Below are 16,532 nucleotides of genomic sequence, written 5' to 3'. Positions count from 1 at the left end.
ATATTATTTAAAACTTTATGATGCAAATAAAATTTTAAAATAAAAAAGACGGGTAAAATCACAATCCTTTTTTAGTCATGATAATATGTTTGCATTATTGTTTATCGATTAACTTTACGAACAATTTCCAAAGAAAACTTTTTGTAAGACGAAAGAAAAATTATATACATACGAAAAACTAAAGAAATTCGGACAAAATAGTCCGAAAAACAATATTTTAACAATGTGTTAACTATAAATAACTTCATTAAAATAGCCCCAATATATCTATCCATCCATTAATAGCGAAAAGATTTTGCTTTGAGGATTCAAAGGAATTATTCTCTTTTAGTATTCCTGAAGATTATAAGCTAAAAACGTTTCTGAAATCTAGCTTAAAATAAAGTGAAATATTGGTAAAAAAAAGTTTAAATTTATAAAAATATAAATCTAGTTCAATTAAATTCAATGAATTAACAAGATATAATTATTGTTTCAGGCATTTTTTTCTGTGTGGAACCGTTACATGTAACGCCTCAAGCTGTTCGCAGACGTGGAAAAATCACTCCGACCTTTTGAGCTGTCAAACAGGTAAATTGAAATATATTTTATATGAAACGAGTTTAAAGCTATTTAACATATACGGGATGTCACACGAAAAAAAATACACAAACTTTAAGAGCATGTTCCATCCACATATTTGAATTGAAAATACCGTCTGCACTTTCGGTTGAAGAATTCTACGGGCTGTAAAAATAAGTGATAAAGTCGATGAGAAAGAAACCAGTATATTATGCAAGCAGTAATTAGTTTTTGTCCAATTTTACTAATTAACAATTTTTGGGAGTTTCTGTATTATAAAATCAGAAATATCTTTAAATTTTTATGTTGTTTAAAATCTCGTCCTAACTATTAAGCTGTAGATAAAAGTGTAAAAAGCATTTTCGATTTAAAATTGTTCAATATTGAATGTGTAGCTCAAGAAAGTGCAGTTTATTCGTGGGACACCTTATAGATTATTACTTAATTATTACAATTTTTTTAAAAACTGTGGGATAGTTTTTTTTTTTTTTTTAATAATCATAATTTGAATATTATAGATAAAAAAATATAATAATGAAAAATTGTCATGAAATAATTTAAAAATATTTAAATGTCATTATCTCTAACTAATAATTTACTTTAAAATGTCGGATATCATAATGGAATATTAAGAATAATAAACATTTTTGTTTTTTTCAAATGTTTTAATTATTTTTTAAGAATATTATTAGTTGGTTTTTTCAAATTATGTGTCTTTGTTAATAGAAAAAAACAGTCTACCATTTTAAATAATTTAAATTTGTATAAGAAAGAAAGGGTCATTTACATTAAATTTTTTTTTTTCCAAAAAAAAAAATGTATATGGAATAAAATTATCATTTACATATATTTCATTTTGTAAAATAATGTTATTTTATTCTCTTGAATTTATGTATATTTCAGTTATTTTAGAATTTACAGATCATACGATGATGTTTTTTTTTTTGAAAATTGTCTGAATATATTTAAATTTTAAGTAGTATGTAAGTACTTTAAATTTAAAATTTTAATATAAAATCAGGTTTATGCAAATTAGTGACTCCAATTTGTAGTAAAATACACGTTTGGAAGACTTGTTCCAAATTATCAATTTAAAGAAACGAATTTTAATTATATTATCGAAAATTCAACTTGGTAATGGTTTACAATAACTAAAATAAAGCAAGCGTATTCTAGGTATTCTAATTAGACGATAGACAAGTGAAATTTACAAAGTTAAAAAAAAACCCTCGCCAATTTTTCGGGTATGGAACCCAAAACTTGCACTTGAAACATATCCAAGAACGAAACCAAAAAAATCTTAATCGTTTCATCCGATTGCTACGATTCCACAAACAGACAGACAGACAGACACACACAGATAGCGGTCAAACTTATATCACCCTTTTTTTTAGTTCGAAGGTTAATAAAATAGCTTCCGAGAAAAAAGATGTGCGATGTCGACACCCGAAAGATTAAGTAATGATGCCGGGCTTTAGATACACCGTTTTGTCGAATGAGCCGTTTTTTAAAAGACTTTTGAAATGGTTCCAAATTATCTTCTCGCCAGAATAGCCCTTTTCAAACTGAAATTATTAACGACTTTTCTTTTGAACTAATTTATTGTTAGCTAATTCAATAGAGTGAATAAAAAATATATTCTATCTTATTCCACGTTATTAGGTACTGTCATTCTTTAATTGGAAAGGTGATTTTAATCATTTTCAGTTGCTAGCAAAAGTATATCCGGCTCTGTTCTTTAAAGGTGACTGTCATGATATCGGTTTGTTTTTTAGGGATAATTTCAAAAAATGTATACTGTATGTGTAAATAACGTAAATTCATTCATTACGGGATTCAAAAGTATTACAAAAGTTTAAAACAAGATATTAAATGGTAAAGTTTCCAAATGATAATTCTAAGAATCTAACGCGAATAAAACTAATCCACAAATTATGATCCAACCAAAATACAATTTAGTATTTTTTTTTAAAGAAAAAAATTTATAGTTATAACTTAATAAGTATGTAATTTATAGAAATTTCATAGAAAAATAATCGATAATCGTTTCATATTTCATAGTATAATCAATACCTAAGGCTAAAATATACTTACCATAAATTAAAGCAAACTAATTCCCATTTAACTCCTAAATAACTAAACAAGATGGGTAATTCTAGGTATTGAAAAACTTATTTTATAAACATAATATAAATAAACTTATTTAACAGCACACTTGTTTGTATTAAAAAAATGTAACACAAAAAATACACAAAAGATTACATTGATTCGTTTCAAAAACAAAATTAAACACCGCCATCTTATAATATTTACATTAAAAACATGATTTTTATAAACATATGAATATATATGTCTGTCGACAAAAATTCAATACCAACGAGGATTAAATAATTTATATTTATTAAAGCACTTAAAAAACATGTTCAGCATTAACTCTCCAAAAATTTCGCATTACATAGCAGTCAACGCCCTCTTAAAAATATTTTGAAACTAATAATAAATTCGCGTAATCCATGAAGCGTGCTTATTTACTTGACTATGAAGATTAAAAAGCAGTATAAACTAAGAAATCATGATCTTAAATTAGAAATCCCTTACGGTTTTTTTTTATCTGATGAGGGTAGAAAGTTTGTTTTAAAACATCAAAAATTATGTGTAGCCAATAAGATTTTTTGGGTGTAAATTTTTTTTTTGAAGTTTTTTTTTTAATACATTTTGTGAAAGTTTTAAAATTTATGGCTTGGTTTCATTTTTTTTTAAAATAAATATTTTGGTTAGAATTAGGTCATCAATAGAAATTTTAATACATGTGTGATATTTTAGAATTATATTTAAGGAGACAAAAAAAGAAACTGAATATACCGAAATAAACTGTGAATGATACTTGGATGTATTTACAAAATATAAATAGAATATTTAAATTTTAGTTATGAAAAAATATTTTAGACTAGTTTCCAAAAACTTGACTTATTTTGAAAAATCATGCGTTTACCAACAACAATATTCTGTTTCTAAATAGTTTTTGTTAAAGATATAAAGTCGAATTCTAGTTCATGAATGTTGCTCAGAAATTTTTACTTGTGTAAACTTGTGGTAAGAAGACCACTTTTCACTGCTAGAAAACAAATTTAACTTTCCTAATTTTAACGGCTATCAACGATTGGGTTAATTTTTAGTGAGATATCTGCTAAACAATTACGTTCACATTGGCGGTGGGAATTTGAGATCACTGTGGCACTTTTTAAAACGTGATAAAATCAGTGAATTTATTTTTATATCGCATAGAATTATATTTTTGTGGAAGTGTATCGAGATTACACCTACTTCGAATGTTTAATATCTTGATTATTACAAACAATTTCGTTTAAATAAATTGCTTATACTTTTGAATAGTTTTCGTTCTTCGGCTGTAATTACTTGGATGCGAGACATTGTGTCCGCGTTTTTATCTTTTGTGCTTTTTCCAAATTTTTCTTACATTTTAACTTTTAAACAGTCGTGTAAATTTCATAACTTAAGTTTTATCTTAGCTTATGTTTGTTTACTTAGGTATCCGCGATATATATTTGATGTATTTTAAGTAAACAAATCGAAAATCTAAGGAAAGCTCTTGGGTATATAGTTTTATAGATACTTTCGATAAAGATTTCGATAAAGATAAAAATAAGTACTTTAATCATGTTAAGCTACTGTATTCACAGGAATGTGTACCGTATTTGCAGGAATGTGTTTCTGCTATCATCTTCAACCGTGTTAATAACTATAACTATCAATACTAATAATTTAGAACCACAAGCGTTATTAGATCGTTTCACACTTGGCTCATTTTACCATGTTTCTTTATATATAATTAATACTTAAGAATAATTAAATGGCAATTATAAAATAATTATATTTTTTTTATAAAAAGAAACAAAATGTTTCAATATAGATATTAGAGCTTTATAACTCTTACTTTTGTTTGTAACTATATTGCCAACTGTCGTAAATGATATTATTGTTTTTTTTTATGATCGATAAAAAATATATACACACCTGTAAAAAATATTACAGATGTTTTATGTAAAAATTTCATCACTGGATGGATATTTAATATTTTTATCCATTAATTTGTCTGATTTGTGTTTTTGAATGAAAATTTACAGATACTTTGTTTAAATTTTTAACTATCCAGTTTCAGAGAATTAGTTGTATTTTTAAATTTTCATATAATACAATTTTGTATTACACACAGTCTGCCATGTTCGTGACGTAAAATACATAGAAAAGTTTATACTTTTTAAAACATTCAATATTCAGGTTATTACGTAGAACGTTGTAAAAAGAATTATATATATTTTTTTTACTACTGCAAAATTATTCTACTTTTGAATAGTTTTAAGTTAAAACATTTTTACTTTTCTATATTTCTAGTTTCAACAAAAATGTATACTTTAATTTAATATCAGGTAGACACTCCTACCTGTAATTACGGTAATCTTTAGGGGAAGCCTTTGTCCTACTATTGGGATGATAAGCTTTATTATTGTATTATTATTATAATGATATTATTGCTCAATTCAGACCATTCGCACGGTATCCAATAAATTACACAAAACAAAAAAAATTACTCTAATTGTTATTACACTAATAAATATATTATTATTATATGATTTTTTTTAACATTCCTTAATAATAAAAAGATGTGTTGAGCATCATGATGGAACATACAAAAACGTACATAATAACATGAGTAGGTACCTACACAAAGTTAACTACTACCTAACTACCTAACCTCAAGCCGTATACACATAAGTGTTTCATAAAAATTTTTATTGGGTCAATAAAAATGTGTAGAAATGATTTATAATATAATAAAACTATTAAAACTAGACAAATAAATTTATAAGTTGACATAATGTTTAAATATCAATTAAATTTTATATTTATTTATTTTTTTTTTGTTTTTTCATAAATTATTGACAAATTGATTTAAAGTTTATCAAAGGCCGTGTGCTCAAAATGAAGCAAAATTTTAATGATTATTGTTGCTTATCTTTCTTAAGATTGATAAAGGAATGTTTGGTAATAAATAAGTTAAAAGTTTTCATCGTGGCTCGAGTGTCCAGTCTGTAGAAATCGAGTTTTACGATTTTAGGGATGTAGACGAATGTGTTTTATTATCCATATATGTTAAATGAAAGTTCTTGACAATACAATCAGTGGAAAAAAAACTGCACAAAATTTAAAACCGTCGAAAGGAGTCGAAAAATTACTGTTTTTTAATTTCACTTTTTGGCGAGTGAATCTTATTTCGAGATCAAAGTCTACAAAGTAATTGAATAGAATATTGTTTCCCAAGATTCAAACCAGCCTAACTTAATCTTACGCTGGACTTCTTGCATTTGCATATATTGATAAGACAATCGACATATACGACTCATAAATCCTACACGAAATCACATATTGCAAAGAGTGACTTTACGAATTGCGTTATCTTTTCGTATTAAGCATTTGATTTATTCTTAAGCTTCTTGTATCTATAAAATTTTATTTTATCAAAGAGCGTTCATGACATCCATAAAGTATATAATAAATATATAAATAATTCTTGAATCAACAGTCTATCATCTGTAATTGTAAGGTAAATATGTCCTGCTTGCCTCGAATTGCTATAAATGCGTGATTTTGTAATATTTGTGGCGAGATTCCAATATCCTTCTATGAAAAAATTAATAATAAAAAGAAATAAATACCTTAAGCCTTAATTATGATTAAATTTAAAAAAAATTTGTTTACCTGCGGTGTTTAATTTAAATAATCAAAAATTATAAAATGACACACGAAAAATACTTTTATACACAAACACAAGCATGTCTTATTAATGTTTAAAATTTATAAGCTAAATATTATTTTATGACAACTTCTGAGAACTTCTTACAACAAAATATAAAAAAAAATATAATAATTTTTTTAAATAATTTAATCTTAATCCTGAATGAACATCAATTGTATAAAATATACCATTTTTATTTTTCATAATTACCTTCATTTTTTTTTTTAATATTTTATTTATTTTAATAAATAAATATAAAAGAATATGGATATATTCATAATTTTCTATATCTTTACCCTTATTGGTCAAAGACTTCTTAAAAATTCTAGTTTCTGAACCCATCAGGTGTTTTTATTTATTTAAATGTGAATATTGGTATTTCGTTTCAGTTGGTATTTTTTTTAAATAACGTACAACCAGATTCTTAAAATGCATTTCATTAAATATGTTTCTTAATTTACGTTTTACTATACTTAACAGTTTCTATAATAGTTACTTAAGCAATGATATTGTACTGTTTTCTAAATCGTTGGAGTTTGGAGCTTTTTTATACGGGAAGAACAGTTTTGTGAGCGTTATTAAGTGGTGAGCGACCACTTTGATTTTTAATAGCAGTATCTTTTTATTTAGTAATTTATCTTGTTTCATTATTTTTATATTTTACGAATAATTTGATTTCAACCAAATTGGCATTTTCGAAGGCAAAGTTTCGATTAAAAAGTTTACCGCAAACGCAGATCCTACCAGCTCCAATTTCGATCGGCCTTCTTTGACCCTCTATGATTATGAATATACTTATAAAGTGAATGTAGTTTAATAACTAAGAAATTTGTCTGAAAAACCGAAGTAATGCACGATTTTTGTTTCAAAGCGTCTAGACGAGGTTTGAAATCATCGTAATTCCTATCGTTGATTTGATCCGTATTTAGAGTTTTAGCTTTAGAAGTGTAATGCTTGGACAATCTGTTCTACTGAGGCTGTTGTATGCCTTGAAATCTACTAAATACGCATGCGTTTCAAGTTGTATATGGTTTAGCTCAAACATTCTCATTATTGTGTGATTTATGGATTAAAAGTCTTGGTAGTGCGCCTGAACAGGGCTGAGATATTGTTTTCCATATGCAGTTCTAACTGGTTCGCGTATAGATTAACCACCTCTTTCGTAATTTACTTCTGGTAATGCCATAAATAACTATATGTTTTTCTTAAATTTAAAACCATTTAACAAAATTACTACTTCAGAATTTGCTTCAATCAAAAATGTATGAAAAACTTACACTATAACGCCAACCACTCTGCAATGGAATTCATTTATTGCACTGATTATATATATTAAACTTGGGTTCATGAATACATAATATTAAAAGTTACAATGTGTCACATAAGATATCTTCTTTAGAGATCATAACCAGGTTCCAGTTAAATTTTATGAATATTACTAGTTTGTTACAAACATACATAGGTAAACGTCTATTTATTATTCTTAATATTGATTTTATTTTTGTGCATTCAAATATTATACAGTTTACAAACAAATATCAAACTTCTAGCCAGTTAAGTTGTACAATAGTATTAGTTGAACACTTTTAATTCATTGCCTGACATTCAGTGGCGGATTTAGAGATTTGCCGCCCGTAGGCTATTCAATTTTTGCCGCCTCTAAATTTTGAAAGGCAGCTTTGAAAGTGTACGCATTCCTGAACTAAGTCTGTTTCTAAATCATTAGGATACATTTTTTCTAAAAAACTGGCTTAGTCCGTCAGAACTGATGGTAACAACTCACTTATTTTGGTAAGAAATGAAAATTTCTCGTTAAATCCGTGATAAGCCTCTTGTCGTTTTGCTAACTCGGATATGAGTCTGTCTATGACAACGAGAAATGTGTTAACCCTGAAGTAATCACTCGCAGCTATTCCAATATCTTCATCGGGTGTTTCATCGAATCTTTGTTTTCTTTTTGGTTGTCTTTTTTTCTTCTCTCTTGTATATTCTTTTGATACGCTTAACTCGATCGAAACCAATTATAGTAATTATCAGTGAAGAAAATATGTAAAAATAACTAAATTTCGACTATAATATGGAATCGCTATTGCGATATTCTAAAAATTCATGATCATTACATTATAATCAAAAGCGTTTAGCAATTGTTTATGCAGAGATTTTGAGATATTTATTATTTAGCACTGTATATAGGACTATATTTTGGTTTTTGTTGAATATTTTAATTCCTCTATAATTTTTGAAATTCGTATTTTGTGTGTGTATTATAATTTGTTCTAAATTTTGTCAATCGAAATAAAAAATTTATGAACTAAATTTGCCGCCCCTTAAAATTTGCCGCCCTAGGCTCCAGCCTACTCAGCCTGCTGGTAAATCCGCCACTGCTGACATTTGCTTAAAACAGTCTACAATGTTCGTGTCTTTTCATTTTTTGGAAGGAGGTACTTAACATGGGATAAAAAAAGCTTGGAGTGCTGGTTTTAAAAGTGCGACAATCCCACTTCTGTACTTTCTTAGGTTTGCCGTGATGTCACATTTTTCTTTTGATAATTCTTGCTTAATACATTCAGAATCTTGGACCTCTTCGAAGGTCAATTTTTGATAGAATATACAGCTTCAACGAAATAATCTGGTTTGCTCACGTGACTTCCTTTTCCTGTATGACTTGCTCGATATTTATTTCTCCTCGTAGCGTTGCTAATGAGTATTCTAATTATTATAATATTCACTTCTAGGTTTTTATTCATCTTTTTATGGCTAGAAAACGATAGCAGATCTTGTCATTCCGGATTTAGTTCCTTATTTTATTATCTCTGGGGGGTAAATTATAAAATGGATCGTTAATTTGAACACTATGCATTAATTTCCCCTTCTTATATACCTACTTTAATTCTGCGTCTATTTTCTACGTCAAGTACCGCTGAGTAGATTTCGTTTTTGACCCCCCGATTGACTGAGGAATTATGATTACCTATCAATTTACTCTTCTTTCTCTAAATTTAACTTTGTTAAGTGCTGTCAAGTTCAAGACTTGCTTTACCCGAGTCAATAAGGCCAAATGATATTAAATATGAACTCAGTGACTCAAAAAATCCTGGATCCTAGTTTTCAGCAACTTTAATGGTTTTATAAGGGGCGATTATACATTTATCCTTTAAATATGCACAAAACCCAAAGGTGCAGTTTAGATCAAATATCATTAGAATTATTCAAACAAAAAATTATGAAAATGGGAGTTGTGAATTAATTTTTCATCGGTAAAATTTAGCCTCAATGACTTGGGTACTATGTCTTAGGAAAATATTGTTAGTGGAACTGGAACTTAAAAACCATACTCTGATTTAACATTTGCATCATGCATTTATTATTAAGTGTTATTGACAAAAAAAAAATTAATATTTTCTGTGTGTAACACTTTGTATAACAATTGTGGTTGAATTCATCCTATTAACTTAACGATAGCCTTCATATAAACTTAACGATTATATTGACAGCAATAAACTGATAACATTATTATTATTATTGTGATTATTTATAATTTTATTAAAAAAAAAAAAATATTATTCAGAAGGTGTGTTTATAATAAATACATTGTATGGAATATGGATAAATATATCTTATAGGCTTTATATGCGAAGGTGTATTATTTATAAAGATTTCTAAATTTATATTATATAGTGGAGAGATTATGGGAGACGATTGTACCTTGAAGCAAAGTTCACATTAAAGTAATCCATGGGACAAGATCATAACATCATTACGTACCAAGGATCATACCTTAATGTACCTGTGGTAATCTCTAATAATTGTATTTGAAGTTCCTCTCTTCCATACGAAAATCTTTATTGTTCACTCTGGTTAAGAGCATACTAGGTGAAATGTGATAGAAGCAGTGCAAATACCTTCAAGTCTGTCTAACAAACATATTTTCGCAAAGCATCCAGGAATTGTTTAAGCGATTATTTTGTTAATTCAGTGGTGTGACATGCTTTGTCATACTTTGTTCATTGGCCACTGGCATAGAATGTGATTCAATTCAAATCAATTTTATTCATTCTTTTTAGAAACAGTACAAACATTGTACAGAACATGTCATAAGAAAGGGATAGGGAAAAGTGAAAGGAAACGGGAGGTATGTAGCTGTAACTGTCTTCGTTAGTAAAATCTCTTATCCTTGAAAACAAAAGCATATGACAACTACTCTTTTTCTTTGGTAACCTGCTTGCTCTTTGGCTCTTAAGTAAAAGTGTCTCTGCTACGGATACAACAATAAGTTTCCTGTTAATTTATCTTAATAATGAATAGTTTATCTTAATAATATTTACATGGTCTGATGTTATGTAATATAAATATTATTTGACAATCAATTTTTAGACTTCTCTTTGTCGTGTCTTTTATTTCTTCGGCTTGAAGGTAATTTGAATAACTTTATCAAGATCTTGATATTACAACTTCATATAGTTATACTATTAGAGATAATTGTACATTTGTAGAGGTGATTCACGCTATAAGGTACAAGATATAAGTCTCCAAGGTACACCACTTTCCCATATTATATGTAGAAGAGGTTATTGTCAATATAATAAAATGTCTTCGAATATTTTTAAACAATATTTATTTATATTTTATTCTTGCATATCTTAGTGATGATAATGAGGGTATAACATAATCTTCTATATGAGAGACATGTGTTGTTATGTTCTCAGCTATTTAAGCGGCCATTGCTTCTACAAAATCATGTTTTTTCTTTGGAATTTTAATAAACATTTGCTACATCTAAAGTATTTTAAAGTAAATACAAATGATAGTCTCCTGCTACTTAAATATTTAGGTAAGTATAAATACCAAAAATTTCAAATCACTTTGAAACAATGATTTAAGTGAAATTTTGAACGATTCTCAAAATATTATCAAAAACTTATCTTTTACGTATTAGAGGTTCTTATTGAAGTGTTACACTATATCGTGGCTTAAGAAATCTGTAACTTTTCTCAACTTCTAGCAAGCTAAAGTTATGTCGTTTATTAAAGGAAGAGGAAGGGCGCAACTGTTAAAGTGTTCTTTTTGATGGAGTCAAGCTTTAAAGCGTACTGATTTCGGCCATGCTATAAGTCCGTAGACTTTATATACTGGAATACAGGCCGGAGAGGAAGGTTCACTGATTTTACTGAAATCATTATATTACGAGCTATGATAAGAATTTTCAATGGTAATTAGAGATTCCACAGAACATTAAAATTTTTAATCGCAATACGGAAACCAAACTTAACATGGATAATTAATAGCATAGTTTCAAGTTGTTTTTGATAATGTTATTTAAATTATACAGTTTTCTGCTTGCGTACAACGACCCGAATAAATTTTCAGTTTATAGTCTATCAGGTTAATTAAGAATTAATATTCGGACATACTATTAAAGTTATTTCATTTCTAAAATAAATTCACTGTAAAAAAAACTACTATTTGCTTGGAAATATTGCACTGCAATTAATTCTTTTCAAATTAAAATCTTAATTTCCAAAAGCTAAATAAGTGCATTTACTTCAATCCAGTGTTTTGTTCATGTGCTTTGAGCTTGCAAAGAAACTTAAACGTTCAAAGAATTCTTTTTTTTAATCTAATCTTAATAGAAAATCAAAATTACTTTTTTAAATTTATATATCTGAAGGCATAATTATAAGTTTGTCGGTGCCTCTACTATTACTAAGAAAGAACCAAAATGTAAGACCTATTTGACTACTGCTTGAAGAACTTGCTCCTACTAGTTTTGAATCTTTGCTTAATATTTAGTCTTTTTTTGTATAAAGTACGAGGCTAAGTGTACAAGTCAGAAACGCTTAACACAAATTTGTTAGCGCAAGAACAATGTCAAAATCGATGTAAGTAAGAAAGAGACAGTCAACTTAATTTTATTTTATTTTTGCTCTTCACGCTGAATTTGGTACCAACGACAAGTCTTTTTTTTACAGAGAGGTAAAATGATACGCCATAGATTGGTTGCAGGAAGGTATTTGGGTATTATTATTATTGTAAAATATGAAATACCATCTAGGAAGTCTTTAATGCTACTCAAGTAATAATTATTTTAATATGTAATAGGTATCTTATATATTTATATATTACATGTAAAAAATAATAAAAATCAAGCAGAATAATTTATTGATGAGTGACATAGTTGGTGTATTGTGTGCGGCAGTCAGGCAAACAAAAACATGACAAACATAGGGTTATAATTATTATTTATAATATATTAAAATGGTATATATTACTGTTTGTGTATAAATAATACCGAATATTGTTTATCCCAAGTACACGCAAAAAATGAATTCATTCAAAAATAAGTTGACAAACAAAACTAATATAAAAAAAAAACGTTAAGTTTAAAAAATTACACATTTTGACTGCAGCACGTATGGCTCAGTTTGCTAAGGCACTTGGTATGAAAACAAGAGGCCCCAATTTGACTCCTTTATGTGCGTATTTATTCAATTTTCCTCAACTTGACAAGTTAATGATTTTCATAGTTTAGGTACGCTATACTATCATAAAAACATATAACCGAAGCCTTTGACGGTTAAATTTGTATACAAGATTTACTAAACAAACGTAAATAATGAAATATTCCAAAATTGTTTACGAAATCTACATCAAAGTCTCAAAAAAAATCTGTAGCGCACTTCACCGACAGACAATAATAGTATGTCTTAATTTTTACCAGTAAGCTGTTGCGTAGTATGTGCGTTCTTCCCTTTATTTGAGCTTTTTGGGAATATGGGATACTGTTTCATACGGTCGTCTAATGTGCTTTTTTTTCGTTTAGTCGATCGGTTAGTTGCTTGTTTGAAGTGTACATGTAATAACAGTATTAAAGTATCAGCCCAGGTACTATAAGTACATACCTCCATTCATTCGTTCGTAGCATACAGGAAGGTATCGTTATTGTTATATTATTAGTATATTATTATGAGTGTTACATATGACCGACTGTTTTTAAATTTACGACATCATTATATCGTTTTTATTAGTCATATAAATGTTATTTAACATCAAAAAACTATTGCAGATAAATATCTTTTTTTTGTGAATGTAAAAGAAATACATACATACACGAAGAAGAATATTCGATGTAGATTAATAATCTTCTCCTGTTTTGAAGAATATGATGATATTTAGACGTTTTTATTTACTCCAGAACAACCTGTTGGATTTAAAAATATTAAATTCTTAATTTTATGCAATTATATTTTATATACCTCTCTATGCCAGAATCAGATGATCATGATGCTTTATTGTGTTTTTCTTGCATGAAAGTGTAATTTGACTATACATTACATTATTAACATGTAAATATTTAATTTTTCAGGCTCTCTCGCGTTTTTCCGACAGCGACTCTGGCCAGTATTCATCAAGGTGAGATTATCATTTCTAGATTTTATTTTTTGTATTATTTTGAAAAATATTTTGTCCACAAGTTTTCGTAAAAAAATTATTCTCAAGTTATTGCCAATTAATAATTGAAATAATTAAAACGGTGTTTTCTCACGTATTAAATTTCAAGCGTCAATTAAGATGAACTATAAAGATTAAATAATTTAAATTCTTTTTGAAAATTATGTACGGTGTTTCTTTATTTATTAGTTTGAATCAAATGTTTAAATAACAGCTAGTCTGGCATGGTTCTTTATTACACTTTATAAAACATACTGTTGGGAAGAAAATATGTTTTAACATGATAGCACGTAAATATTTTCTGGTTCCAAGACAGTTTTTAAGTTATCAAATGTCTATTTTCTTGAATTAAGTGTTTAGATCGTTGACTCAAGAAATTTTTCCATGTAATAAGATCAGCAACAGCCAAGGAAACGCTTTTATTTCAACTAAGTAAATTTTGTGTACTGTGTTCGAATTATTTGAATACGATCGTACGACAGTTTTATTTCAGTGACTGTCAATTCAGTCTTTGTCTTAAAGTTTCTAAATTAACAAAATCATCTCGTTTATAAATTTATTTATTTTTTTTTAAATTACTTTTTTCCTTGCTGTATTTCTAAAAAATTATACAAAATTGTAATAAAATTACTTATTAAGGACTAATTATGATTTCTTTTAAAATGGTAATAATGCTAAAGACCATTGCAATGTATAAAAGTGGGGTTTTCTCCAAGTGAATGATTTCGTGATAGACGACAATTACTGGTGTACCTACCATAGTAGGATATGCCAACATATAGACTTAAATGCGACCATTCACATAGCAGTATTATCTCTAATTATTTTTAATGTTTACGTAATGTAAATCATGATTAGGACCTCCCTGTAGTTATCATAATTAATATAAAAATTTTTAAAAATATTTTGAATTATGGTTGTCATAGCATATAAATTATAATATTAATACCAATGCCGTGAATTAACTAAGCGTGTAAATTATTTAATTTTATTCGTAAAGTATTAGTTAATTAATAATAATTACCAGTAATTCTTTTAGTTTATTATTTAAAAAAAAATTCAAAACTATACTTTTGTATTTTTGTATGAGTAGTCCACAATTCCACAATCTGGTACCAATTAGATGTTCCAAATCTAGTTCAATTAGTTAAATTTTGTTTTAAATTTATAGGCAGCTGCAAAAGAAAAAGGAAAGCAAAACCACACTCATATTCAGTTTTGAATCATGACAAGAAATTTGATCCTTTATTCGTCATCCCTGCACTTTGGAATAAGTCAGTTTTTACGAAGATTATCAGTCCAAACTTGATTTATTTGCAGATAGCTCTTTCTTTACAGGTACAATTTGGAGAACAAAAGTTTGTTTTTGAAATTATTTAAAATTAAAGCGAAAGCTATACTCGCTCATCAATTTCTCTACATAGATTGGTTCGATTTAAATTTCCGAATAAATAGAAAGGATATAAGTTTGAGGTATTTGCATTTTTGTATATCTGTCAAAAAAGGGTTGAACGGTTTAGATGTGATTATTCATTTGCGAGGGTTATTGTCGATGCAATGTTTGATGCAAATTTGTACTGCAAGTATATGAATATTATCAACTGTTTCCAACTTATCATTGCTTTTTTATGGGTGATAGCGCGGATTAATGGATAAAATTTATGTACTTATTTGTAACAACGCTCGATATATCAAGAGTTGCCATCGTAGTTATCACTTAGCTGCTTACAGCAATATAATTCTGAGATTGAGGTCAGACGAGCATTGATTTTAACCAACCTTTTTCACGAAAATTTAAACTCATTTATGTTAGAAAGGCATTGAGTTCTAACGTCCGAACTAAAACCAGCACTGACTTCATTAAAATACAATGACGTTGAGTATTCTATAATTTTCAATGAAGCCAACGGCGTAAGAGATTTTTTCGAAAAAGGGCTATGATAAATCCGAATCACCATAAGCTTTAAATCATGAATGTGGATCTTTAATGTGTGATTTCACCAAAAGCTTTAAACCATAATGGAAGGATCCTTAATGTTTAAAATTTTTCTGAGCAACTTACTTGGCAATAATTCCAAAATTTCAACATCTTTTATCTATTAAAATTTCCGGCTATAAATGTACTGAGAAATTATCATTTTTTTAACATTGTCTACCATTTGCTGAAGTCCTTTTGTTAAAGGTTAGGCCACCCTGTAAAACACATAAACTCTAGAGTAAAGGACTTATACAAGCGGTTATTTATTAAAATCTTTTAATTAAACTTCATAATTACTATTAACAACCGAGATTTACATAAATTAATACAGTTTTATTTCAATCATCATAGTCACGATTTTCTCATGAAGCAGTATTATTCCAGCATTGTATTTTTTATAATATTATTGTAAGTAGTTTTTTTTTTGTATAATTTCCATGATACAAAGTATGTAATGGGTTTACTGCATTTTTTTTAACCCTTTGATCTCTATGTATTTATACTTCCGGGAAAGCAGCCGGTAGTCGAGTGAAGGACAGTTAGATCACTTTCTTATTAATTAATAAATATGTAATTTGAAAGTGTATAGCTGAAATTATTTACGACTGGGCGTTAAAAATGATCAATCTTGATTGTAACGCCAAGTTCTTTGAGATTTCATATACGTAAATTTAGCAATTCTTAGTTTAAAAAAAAAAAGCTTTTCACATAAAAATGTGACTTGCCAAA

General features: G+C 27.7%; 1 protein-coding gene across 1 annotated transcript in view; it reads left to right on the top strand.

The window, feature by feature from the left end:
* Positions 1–16,532, top strand: part of LOC123302804 (homeobox protein abdominal-B) — a 146,766-nt gene that overhangs the window by 103,729 nt on the left and 26,505 nt on the right. Inside the window, exons 3-4 of the mRNA XM_044885906.1 lie at positions 479–570; positions 13,740–13,786. The gene's annotated coding sequence lies outside the window, so the exon portion shown is untranslated. The remainder of the gene's footprint in view (positions 1–478; positions 571–13,739; positions 13,787–16,532) is intronic.

The sequence above is a fragment of the Chrysoperla carnea genome, chromosome 1, assembly GCF_905475395.1.
Source record: "Chrysoperla carnea chromosome 1, inChrCarn1.1, whole genome shotgun sequence".
In the NCBI taxonomy this organism is placed as follows: Eukaryota; Metazoa; Arthropoda; class Insecta; order Neuroptera; family Chrysopidae; genus Chrysoperla; species Chrysoperla carnea.
Note: the sequence above shows the minus strand (reverse complement) of the source record. Positions and strands in the feature narration are given on the sequence as shown.